We start from the raw sequence: 13,287 nt of genomic DNA, 5'->3' as shown, positions 1-13,287 counted from the left end.
TTTTAAGTACTGCATGGACATGATTACAGCCCATCATCGGTTCAGGAATGCTTTGGGAAGCATGTAGTCAAGGGTTTCTGAGAAGTTTTGGTGGCAGTCCAAGGGGACTGAAGTTGCTTTCTCAACTGTTCTAACGTAAAACAGATTCTCTGTACAGAGCAGCCAAAGACTGCTCAGGAAGAGTGATTTCATAAGAGGAGCACAAAATCTGACTATCAGATCACTATCAGCATAATGCCCATAACCGCCACAGTAAATCAGAACTACTTAGTCACAAAATGGTATTTTAGTTTACAAAATTACTGTGGATCCTTTTTATATATTCATCCGGTGTGAGTGTCAACCTCATATTTTAGATAAGTCCCCACTGCAGAGGCAAAAAGCATCACCCATGAAATGCAGCAGGCAGACCCCAACATCGTGACTGCGGTTATCTCTAGAACAGGGGAAGGTGATGCTCAGTTGCTTGCAAAGTCAACATTTAGACCCATTAAACTTGCAGTGCCCCAGGTTTGTGGGCCAGTCCTCAAAATAACGGGAAACTCTGGGATCTGCTGTACTTTGATCAGCTGACTGGGGGAGAGGGAAAGGGAGAAGAAAGAGAGAGAGGAACTGAAGGGAGGAAAGTGAAGATACTGAGAGAATGGGGCTACTCAAGAATGTGGTGTAAAAGCTACAGAACATTCAAAAAGCAACCCCCCTCTTTGCAGCTGTCCTTAGAAGAACACAGGGATTAAGGGTGGGCAAGATGGCTGGAAGAAAATAAGGACTCTCTTGCCTTCCCTGAATCTTCATCCATTTCCTGAAGCAATTTTTTTGTGTGTGTGTGTCTGGCATTTTTGGATTGAAGATGGGCCACAGATAAAGTTTTTTTTGTCTAAACACATCTCCTAATAGCTACATTGGAAGAGGACATCTGATGCTAGAGGGCTCTTTAATCTACTTGACAATGACATATCAAGATCCAACAACTGGAAGTTGAAGCTGGACCAGTTCAAACTGGAAATAAGAGGCATTTTTTTTTTTTAGACAGAGAGAATAGTTCATCACGGAGCCACCTTTTCAAAGGATGTGGTGGATTCTCCGATCATCGAGAATATTTACATGAAAACTGGCAGTCTTTCTGTTATTTATGTTGTGGTAATGCCCAGGAGGCCCAATCAGGGACTAGGAACCCATTGTGCTAAGCACTGTATGAACACACAAATATACTACAGTACAAAGACAGGCTATTGGAATTAGTGATGAAATGCTACAGCCTGTGGTAATTATGAGAGCATATGGTACCTAATGGTTCCTTGTGGCCTTAGAATTGATGTGTGTGCGTGTGTGTGTGTATTCTCCAATACAGAATTTTGGTAGTTCAAATGATACTTGGCTCCAAACCACTCTTGAGTATGAAAAAAAATCTCACAGCTGGTGAGGTGGTTCTCTTCAGACCATCAATAATCTGGATACTAGTTTGTGTTTCACTATTTTCTGTGTCTAACCAGAACTAGAAAGAGAAGTTCAGGAAAGCCTACAAGAAATTCTGTTGTTACAAGACTTTCAGACCAGTTTCACAGATTCAAAAGGTTTGGAAAATCTGTGGATGACAATACAAAACATTGGATGCTTATCTAAACTGAAATTGAATTTGAAGTTCCTCTATGTCGGGCACGGTTACAAAGATTCAAAGGTTGTCCTCCCATTCCCTGTTTAAGACGTGAAAACATATCGCTTGCCACGCTCAAAATGTCCAAGCATGTGTTTTCATTTATCCTTCTTCATTAAAAGGAAGTCGGTCAGACTTGCTTCTGAGGTGCAATAAATAGAAAGTGGCTTTTGAACATGCTGTTCAAGTGAAGCTCTTCATGGGAAACAGTTTTTTTTTCCATGCAGAAATTGCTTACAAAGCAAAGGTCTTGTTTATAGATTGTAAAATCTTAATGCAGACATAATAACCTTGGAATTGTATTTTCAGTTTTTTGGTCCATTTGCGATTGTGGGAAAAAAAAGAAGTGTGTGAAAGGCTTTTGATTAGTGCTGGAATCCTCTTAATTCTGAGAATACAGACAAACATTAGCCTTGTCTTTTTTTTTGTTTATACCCTCCAACCTATTAGTCCCTCTGTCCTAACTATCAATATTTCTGTGGTTCCAAACCAAAATAACATGAGATTTTCAAATATGCTCTGGACTTGATAAGAAGCTCATTGAAGTCAAAGGAAAGATTCCCATTCATTTGAATGAACTTTGGATCAAGCCTTCTCTGAACTAATGATGGGTTCCATATTACTCCCTTTATGCACACGGAGTACCAACCACTACCTTGAATGGGAGCATTCGTAAAGTCTGAGGCAAGCACTGCCTCCCTCCTCCCATCTCGCCACCTGATGTGTGTTATTGTTAAACGCATTGGGACTTCATACACTAGACCACATGGCAGTTGCAGGATAGCCCAATGAGAGCTTAGGAGGCCATTGGTGAGCGAGTGTGCACATGAGCACAGGCATTTATATCAGACAGGGTCAATACTGGCAGAAGCTGGTATAGAGCCTGGAGACCTCTGGCAGTGGAAACTCAACCAGGGTGGAGAGACTGTGAATATACAAACCAGCCACAACTTCCTCTCTGCTGGGGAGCCAACAGAGCCTAAAATGTGCATGATGCTGACCATCATGAGATTGTGGTCAGGGATGCACAAGTTCACTGCATCGCTCAGCTGCATCTGATGATGGTAGAGTTCCTGTGGAGTTCCTAGAAGAAATTAAAGCTCTGTTCATCTGGCTGAAACACCTTGGGGGAGGTGGGACACAGGCTTCAGCAACACCACCTGCCTTCCTTTTGGGTAAACTTCTCCTGGGATTCCAAGGGCCAGGGAGCTTAGCTATTACAGGGGTATTTGGCTTTAAAATACCTAGGACTATCCTGCTAGCCAAAGTGGTGCTCTTTGTGTACACCTGTAGGAGACTGATAGATTGTAAAGGGCTTTAGGAGCTAGTGTAGCAAAGGTAAAACTATATGGCTTGGATTTTTGGGAGTGCCTAAGGGAGATAGGTGCCCAAATCCCAGTGAAAGTCAATGAGAGTTTATGCCTAAATCCCTTAGGGTCCTTTTAAAACCCCACTTTATTAGTAAATTTCCCCTGCTCTGGAGGCCCTTGAATGCTTCCTACAAGGTCACTGGGTGAGCTAGATAAGATATGCCAGCTGCTCCTGACCGTCTCTTCTGAACAATATGAACATCAGCAGAGCCGTCCAGAAGTGCTGGAATCACAGGAAGGCTGAGTCCTGGGAGCGAATCCACACTTGTAGTATTTCCCAGGATAGAAGGTCAGGCTAAAGGATACCATGTCACCTTCCTCAGGCAAGCTCAATCCCAGTATTGTCATACCCTGAACCGGAAGATTCAGAAACTGGAGCAAGTTCACTCCCCAGAGCCTTAAAACTAACATGACCATAATAACAGGTTTCAGAGTAACAGCCGTGTTAGTCTGTATTCGCAAAAAGAAAAGGAGTACTTGTGGCACCTTAAAGACTAACCAATTTATTTGAGCATAAGCTTTCGTGAGCTACAGCTCACTTCATCTCAAATAAATTGGTTAGTCTCTAAGGTGCCACAAGTACTCCTTTTCTTTTTATGACCAGAATATTAACTGGTGAGGTCTTCACCTTAGACACTCAAGGTGGGGTAGCATATTAGACTGAAATGAGTGGTAAACAAACCTGATTCCCAGCTGTCAGAGAGGTCACTTTTTTCTAAAGAAAGTTTGCATTTTACATGTGTTATTCCACTTGTCCTCTTATATCTGAAGAAGTTTCTTTCTAAGGAACTTGCATTGCCCTCAATCTGAATGCATGGCTGTAAACCCCCATGTAAAACCCCAGTTGGGAGCGGTCCTCATTCAGCCTGAATTGTGAAAAATCTACTCTTCAAGACAAAGGAATCTCTCATGACTTTGAGCTCTGTTCCCCTTTACAAGGAAACCTATTGTGTTTCCTTGCATCTTTCATCTGCACTACTCCTTCTCTTTTTTTGCATCTTCGCAAATGGATTAATTGAGCTCGAGGGATCACAGAAATCACACAATTAAGAAACAATGCACACAGAAAACATCCTGGCAGGATCAATTTGTTAATTAACATCCTGAGGCAAAGCCCAGGCCAGATAACAGACACTACTCCCGCAAACTGATCATTATTATTCAAAGATAGCTTTGGAGAAGATTAGTCCATCACTGACAACAAATAAGGAATGATATGGTGTAGCAATTTGTGTAGTGCCACCGGGAAAGTCTATGTTTTAATTGAGATAGAAAACGGCTATGGAGAAAAAATGAATTCTAATCTGAAATCAGTTGGCCAACCATTCAAATTCAGAATTCACACCCATCAGACCAAATTCTGCTCTCAAACAGTTACACCAGGATGAAACTGGAGTAACCCTGGATTTAAAACTGGGGCAACACAGAGCAGAAAATGGCACATTGTGTTTGGAACCGTGACTGACATCATATCATTCTGTGTTTGTCCCAGATACTTACTTCAGTAGAATTACTTTGGATTTAGGCCAGCATGACTGAGATCAGAATCCCATTGAATCTGAGCTGCAGTCTGGTCATTGCTTATTTTTCTGAGGTTACACTGTCATTATTATTGGGTCCAGTTCTAAGATTTTTACTCAGTCCTTGCTCAGGAATACTCCCAGTGACCTTAAACTGGTGATTTTAGTCCAACAACTAATTCACAGGTAACCAGATAAAACCACCACATTGCAATTGCTGCTAATTGCTGTCTTTGTTGGCAGTCACAGAAGAAGGGTAAGGGTGGTAGGGAGTATAGACCACCAGTTGACTTAGGTTGGCCAGATGGTATAAAGAAGATTATACTCCTGTCCTGCACCTGTAAATAGTGACACCTCCTCCTTATATGGGCTCAAGAGGATGTACATCTTATTACTCTAAAAGGAAGAATAGCTGAATAAATTAAGTACCACTCACTGATGCACTGAGTAGTAATTATGTGCTAAAGTCCTGGCTCCACAAGGGGCTCCCTATGTAACTTTGTGCAAATTGCTTCTTCATCTGTAAGAGAGGAAGAATAATACTGCCTTTCTCCCACCCTTTGTCTGGGTGATCCACTATTTAAATTGTAAACTCTTCGGGGGAGGGACCATCTCTAGCTGTGCGTATACACAAAGGCCTAGCACAATAGGGGTCTGATCTCATCTGAGGCCTCTAGGTATTAGTAGCATACAAAATAACGTTAAAACATTACAAAGAAATTAGAGACACTTGTGTCAAAAGCCAGTACCATGTGACCTGCCAGCTCTCTGTGGACATAATAGATTCGGGTTCCCTTACAACACCCTCCACCTGTCAGAAGAAGCTTTATTCTGCTGTGTCAGTTCACTCCCTGGGGTAACCATTGTCTGTGCTTCTCAAGGAATCCATCTCTGGCTGGGGTAGGGGGAGCTGGAACAACTTGTACAGTGATGGGGCTGAGAGCCATTGAACTGAACTGTAAACCCTGTACATGATGGAAATCACTTCAAGCCAGGGGGGTGCAGCAGCAACCCCAGCACCCCTAGTCCCAGCACCTATGAGCTGGGGTAGTTTCTTTATCTGAGCCTTCTTCAACAATCGCACCCCTTGCAGCCTCTTACTTCAAAGTTTGTGCAGCAGTCCCTTCCCCACATCAGTCTCTTGCACCAGTAATTTCTGTAACAAGATTTCCTGGCTCTTTCATCAGAGCCTGAATTCGCCAGGGCTTCCCAATCAGACTCCTCTGTTGTCCATTTGATTTTCTGGAGCAATAACTCCAGTGGCAGACCCTTGGGAGCACTACCCAGCCACTTCTGCTTCCTGGAGGATTTTGCAGTCTCATGTTCTCTTCCCCTTCCCCTCCCACTCATCTTATAAGGATCAGCTAATTAAGTTCCACTTCTTTCCTCAGGTGCGGAGGTGGGCTAATCAGGCAACCAGGCCAGCCCCAGGCCTCTGACCCCTTACTCCTCCTTAGTAGACCACACTTGAGAGCCTCAGGGTTGTTCTAACACATCAGTGACTTGCACTGTATTACTGGATCCACACACAAAGTTTAACAAAAGAGAGAGAATCTAATCAGTAGGAACCACTTCCTGTATTCATTGCACACCCAAAACTCCCATTGATTTCACTGGATTGCAGGAGACAGGATTAATCCCCAGCAGGAGTAACATAGCGTCACTGGAAGTTAGCGAAATAAAATAAGCAATGCAGGAAGCATCAGGAGAGCTGCGGCTCTGGATAGGGTCTCTGATGACACTGCACCTGAATAATGCCAAAAAAATGCATGCCAAAAAAAAAAAAAAAAAGCAAGAACATCACAGCAATGTAAAGTTCTACGTATTAATCTCTCTCTGCTTCCTTATTGCCATATAAAGAACGTTGATTTGGCTGCTCCTCGCTCCTGCTGATCCACAACGTCAGTCCCTTCCTTTCATGAGCCACCCCTGTGCCTTAGGAAGCCTCTCTTATTTACAGTCTGCTGTATCTGTTTCAAAGGTATTAAACATAGAATATCAGGATTGGAAGAGACCTCAGGAGGTCATATAGTCCAACCTCCTCTTTTTGTGTGTTCCGCCTACTGCACCAAATGTCTCATTCAGTCATGAAAATATCTGTTGACTCCAGCTTGCCAACCGTCTTTATACTTGACAGGAGCCTTTTTCCCGAATAGGGGGCTGGTGGGAGCTGTGAAAACAGCTGAGCACTTTTTGTATAGAAAAACAAAACAGAAGGAAAAGAAACTTTGTCTCCAGCCAGGACTTTTGCCTATGCCGCCTGCACAATACACAGGGACAACCAACAATAGTTCAGAGGTAGTGACAATTCCTGGTACACTGATACTGTATTCCAACGATAATAATAATACTGCTGTCTAGATGCTAATGGCACTCAGCTATAAATGTCTCTCTGATCAGACCCAGTCTCTTGGTATTCTCTGTAGTTTTGGGCCTGAGGGAAAATTGGCTCAAACTCAATCCAGACAAGATAGAGGTTATGGTGGTTGGCTGGGGAAAATAGCTGAAGGAAACCGAAGTGCTATTTACCCCCTCAGCTGAATTGGTTTGCTCCTCCCACCTCTTTGGTTAACAACATTCACAGCTTTGTTTAACCAACAGCAGCAGCTGGGCTGACCTTAGGACTGGCAAGTTCAGTAAATTCCAATCACCTCCCTTTGACTGCTCTGGCAAATAAATGGTGCCGCAGTTAGGTTGCAGCCTTCTTATTCTGCAAAACAGAGTGGGTTAAGGAGCAGCTCTAGTCCCCAGATTCACATTACATCCCTTGACCTGCTGTTCCCCACAACTTCCCTATCTGCCTCCTCGAACAATAACCACTAATCCACCCACAAGGGGGTGTCATGATTTATGGACTCACAGGCTACCTCAAACAAGTGGTGTCTGTCAAAACAGCTACAATTACACAGACTTCCACACAGCTTGAGTGACAGCGATGTCTCTTTTGTTTACCACAGGACCACACTTTGGCTGTAACTCTATACACATATAGCACACAGAGATATCTAGTGACAGAATCATATGCTGCAAGTAAATATATTACATCGGGGAATAAGTACCTCAGCTGTGAAGCTTCCAAACCCCACCTTCCATACTTCAGCACTTCTCTGGAAAGGTCAGCAGAAGCCTACCAGTACAACCCTAAGTTTTTATTGCCACCTTGAAGAGGAAGAGGGGGGTGAGCTTTGTAGTTCATCTTTAATAGCTAACACATCCCTCTTTCATGGGTCATTAGAAGAATCACCAAAGGGTGTCAAGTATCATGTGTGTATCACAGACATGATTCTTCTTTCACATATGCTGCTGTAAAGCAAGAGTAACTCCTGTTCAGTGAATGCAAAACTGGTATAAGTGAGAGGAGAAACACTAACTCTTTTGTCTGTTTTGTCACAATCTCACTGGGCCAGATCCTGAGACTCTTATGAACACTGAGCATCAAGCAGACCCAAATGATATCTGCGGACTTCTCTGTGAATATGGGAATCGGGATCTGACACAATGTGTTTACAAATGGGTGAGAGCTCCCCCAGTTCAGGTCCAGATCTGGATATGGACGTTCTCAAAGTTTGAGATTATTTCAATCTGGAGTTTGGTGTTGCTGGAGCCAAGCAGAAAGCACAGATCCAGACCTGGAACTCTAAGCTGTCCAGATGCAGGAATTTGCTTCAGGCTCATCTCTCAGTGTCATTAATATAAACACATTTTGCTGTTCTATTTTTATGGGTTTTTTTAAGGTTACGAAATGAGGATTTTTTATGTGAAAAAACCCAAAGGTTTTGTTTTTCCTACTTCACGAGAATTATCAGCAGGCTGTCACTTCATTATTAAATTTAGAAAACAAAAACAAAACCTAGAGCACTGCGATACTGAATATTTACAAGCCAATAATGCGTCCACTTCTGCAGTCTACACTCAGGCAAAACTCCCATTGAAGTGTCTGCGAGTTTCGTATGGGCAAAGAATGCAGAGTCAGATGGGAAAACTATTAATTGCAGCCTCAGACGACTAATATCCTCTCCACTTTAAGGACACCACTGGAGTCTGATTTGGAAAATATCTGCTTTTGGGACCATGAGTAACTTCCAAAAATTGTTAGGAAATTTGTGATGCAACAATGAACTCTTAATTGCTTCCTATTTATGTTGACCCATTTTACTGGAAATGCAATCAATTCCCTGTGGCAGGCCTTTACGAATGAGGCAAATTGTGGCCTCTGCTCACTTTAGCAATGCAATCACTTTTAATCAGTGTTTAATTAGGATTTAAACAGTATCAACTTGTCCCTGTTGCAAGGCGGTAACTCCGCTTAAACTTCAATTACTCCTAAATTTAAAAATCAATTGCAAATAAAATGCCCTGCTGATGATGCTAAAGAGATTAGAAAGACCAGAATATGTTCACATGGGAGGCTTGTCTTGTCAACACACTTGCCGCAAACGGCTACTGTAATAAAGGTAATTCTGCGGTAATGCAATATTAAGGACATTATCTAATCAAAGGCTGTATATACAAAGTCGCCAACAAAACACAGAAGTCTCAAAAGGCAGGTGTAGGTTCTTGTGCCTGACTTAATTGCTTACAAAGGCAATGGACCACAATTGATTTTTGGTTTTGATCAATTTGTAGGGTGTTTTTTTTCAAATCCATCAATAATAAAGTGCCAGAGCAACTGAAAAATAATTGAATTTTTTGATGAATCCAAGTTTGAAATAAGAAGCAAATTTGGTATTATTATTTATATTAAAATATTTCCTACAAGCTTTGGTTGAGAATGGGGTTTCATTGTGCTAGGCACTGGACAAACACATGTTAAGAAAATGTCCCTGCCCTGAAAAGTTTATAATCTAAACAGGCCAGGCAGACCACAGGAGAGGGGAAAGGAGCAGAGTTATAATCCTATTTTACAGATGGGAAAATAAAGACACACAGAAATTTAATGACTTGCCCACAGGCACATAGAAAGTCTGCAGCAGAGCCAAAAATTGAACCCAAATCTCCTGGACCCGACTCCATTACCCAGATCGTGCAAGGCCTCCTATTGCTAATGGTTGCAGAACCAAAGCTTCATTTTACAGCTTTTCCTTCTGTAGAAGAGAATAACTCTTTACTAGCACACAGGGGTGGCAGGAGGTTTAAAGTCAATGAAGAATGTTTGTACAGTTCTTTTTGACTCTTCAATCGAAGATGCCATAGATGCAAAAATTCATCATCACCATCAGAATATTCTCACCTTCCCAGGGTCCTCTTCTACGTCCTGCTCATCTCACCATGATGGAAATGAAGAGTGAGTTACTGGGGACAAAAAAGCACAACATTAGTGGAAGGGAGAGGAGGACAGGCCCTAAATGGGTAGGTAGAGATCATCACATCATTTTAATAGCCATACAATTATCTACTGATCACAAATCTCTTTATCAAGAAGAGTTTGGTAGAAAATACTGAGGCAGCAGGCAAACTAACAAAAGCAGGAGCACGTGCTAATTTCACCATTCATTTTACAGCTGCTGTTCAGAATGCTAGCTAAGGAAATGCCTTAAGCTGCTTTATTTACAGTATTCACTGAACCGGCACATTTATTAAAATATCTGTGGTCATAATCTAAGAAAGAGCAAACTCCACACAGATTACCTACAGCCCCAACCTGCCAGGGTTGAAAGGGAATTCTCATGACCATATTCTATTCGGTCACGCATCTGTGTACTGAACCTCCGAAGCAGTGTTCCCCTCACGAACCACACTACTTTGCTTTCCCTGTAACCTGGGTACATACACTGGAGGTGCAGCATGCAGAACGCATGTGCAAAAAGCCTGCTGAAACACTGCTAACTCCATTCATTAAATGCAGTGAATGAGGCAAGCCCCGATGGTGAGAAGTGATGGATAGATTTTAATGGCCATAAAATGGCCTGGCCAGATCATTCACCAGGCTCTGTGGTGTTCCCAGATAAAAGCTTTGCAGCATCCCGTGCCATATTTTGTTTGCGCCAGGTATTTTGTAGAATCATAGAATATTTCATTTGCTCTTCATCTTTTTTTTCTTTCTTTGTCTCCTTGTAATTTCCCTTCCCCCTTTGAAGTAAATTAGGGCACGATTGCAGCATTTAGCCACAACCCATAAGGGATGAGGAGGAGCTATACTACCCTGGGGGAGGGGCACTCAGAAATGTTCCCAGCATGCCTCTGGATCTACCTGATACATGGAGGAGTGCACTAATTACTATGCACTTTTACAGCTAACTACATTGGCTAGTGCATATGTGGGGGTGGAGCTAAGGCACCATCTACTTCTCGCCCCTTTTTGACCAGGTTACGCCCAGGAGGAAGCATCTCAGTAGCAGCTAATGTGCTCCCCTGAGATCAGAGGAATTCTTGGCAGCCCTAATGCAGGTCACACGTGGTGGGACTGTGGTGGGGAAAGCTTCTTGTGTCCTCACTCACCTCCGTGCACCAGCCCCCGCAGCCTTGCCCTCAGTTACTCAGGGCTAAACATTGATGTCCTCACTTGGCTTTTACTCAGTTGTCAGGCAGGCAAATCTCTCATGGATGCATCACTACCATCACATTGAATGGTATCAGCTGCTTTCACTGTGTGCCAAAAAATGAGGTAGAGTCTGATTTTTCACTGTGTGAGAAATTGAAATGAAAATGCCGTTTTCCTTGCTTCTAGATGATGCAGGTGATAAAATCCTTCCCTCTCCTGTGGTCTGGCCAGTGGCAAGACAGGTTCAGTACTGCTTGGCCCTTAAGATGATTTGGAAGAGTGTGCTGCTTGCATAGAACTAGAAGCCTTCTGGAGAGAACATACTACCTGACCAAAAATAAATATAGACAGATGCAATATAAAATATTGCATATAAATATTCCCTCTCCCACATGTTTGTGCAGCTTCAGGGCAGAATCTGTTTTGCTTATTGAATTTGTTCTGCAAAATAAAGTTGTTTTTTCCTTAATCTCTTGCTGTTATATAGACTCATTGTGATGGAGTAGGGAGTACGGAGTATTAACCTGGTAATCTTGCACGGGAGTTTTACTGTCTTACTGTCTGCATCAATACTAGATGGTGGTGGGATATAAGGGAGTGACTTCACTTGAGGGATGATACTTGAGCACATAACCTGAGCCCAGGATGGGGATGGGGCCAGGTGACACCTTCTGCCCAGGAAACTGGACAAAGGCTGGAGGAGGAGCCGGGGTGTGTGGCTGGGTGAGACTGCCAGAGTGGGTTTCAGTTTGGAGCTGGCTGGGGAAATGGAGGGAGACCCAGCAACAGGGTCTGGGCTCCCTGCCCCCCGCCCCCCAAGATGGACCTGACTGAGGGGGTCCTGTTGTTTGTACCTACAGGCTCTGTTTTGGACTGTGTTCCTGTCGTCTAATAAACCTTCTGTTTTACTGGTTGGCTGAGAGTCACGGTGAATCACAGGAAGTGGGGGGTGCAGGGCCCTGACTCCCCCCAACTCCATAACACTCATATTGTGCTCTTATTATGAATTACATTCTATACAGCTCCAGCACAAAGAAAATGAAATGATGATGGGCGGTCCTCTGTCATAGAAATACAAAAAAAGGGAAATGTTGTTCTAGGATGTATTAACAGGAGGGTCATATGGAGGGCCTGGGAAATAATTATTCTACTCCACTTGACACTGGTGAGGCTTCAGCTGGAGCCATGTGTCCACTTTTGGGTGCCACGGTTTAAGAAAGATGTGAACAAATTGGAGAAAGTCCAGAGAAGAGCAGCAACAATGATAAGAGGTTTAGAAACTATGAACTATGAGAAAAGGTTGAAAGATTTGGGCATGTTTAATCTACAGAAGAGATGGCTGAAGGGGGGACCTGGTAACAGTCTTCAAATATATTGAAGGCTGTTATAGAAAGGACGGTGACCAATTTCACCATATCCACTGAGGGTAGGACAAGAAGCAAAGGGTTTAGTTGGCAGTAAGGAAGATTTAGTTAGGAGAAACTTTCTAGGAAAGTTAAGCAGCGGAACAGGTTAACCAAGGAGCTTGTGGAATCTCTGGCATTGGAGGCTTTTAAGAACAGGTTAGACAAACACGTGTCAGGGACTGTCTACATATACTTAATCCTGTCTCAGCAAGGGGGAATAGACTAGATGATCTCCTGAGGTCCCTTCCAGCCCTACGTTTCTATGATTTTATAATGCAAGAGATCAAAGATTAATTAATTTTCCCTGTTTAGATTTCAAGTGACAGGCTGCCTGTTCCCTCAAGTGAATCTAAATGGATAGATTTCAGAGTAGCAGCCGTGTTAGTCTGTATTCGCAAAAGAAAAGGAGTACTTGTGGCACCTGAGAGACTAACAAATTTATTTGAGCATAAGCTTTCGTGAGCTACAGCTCACTTCATCGGATGCATTCAGTGGAAAATACAGTGGGGAGATTTATATATATAGAGAACATGAAACAATGGGTGTTACCATACACACTGTAATGAGAGTGATCACTTAAGGTGAGCTATTACCAGCAGGAGAGCGGAGGGACGGGGGGGGGGGGGAAACTTTCTGTAGTGATAATCAAAGTGGGTCATTTCCAGCAGTTGACAAGAATGTCTGAGGAACAGTGGGGTGTGTGTGGGGGGGGGAAATAAACAAGGGGAAATAGTTTTACTTTGTGTAATGACCCATCCACTCCCAGTCTCTATTCAAGCCTAAATTAATTGTATCCAGTTTGCAAATTAATTCTAATTCAGCAGTCTCTCATTGGAGTCTGTTTTTGAAGTTTTTT

The sequence above is a fragment of the Natator depressus genome, chromosome 7, assembly GCF_965152275.1.
Source record: "Natator depressus isolate rNatDep1 chromosome 7, rNatDep2.hap1, whole genome shotgun sequence".
In the NCBI taxonomy this organism is placed as follows: Eukaryota; Metazoa; Chordata; order Testudines; family Cheloniidae; genus Natator; species Natator depressus.
This window is presented reverse-complemented; position numbering follows the sequence as displayed.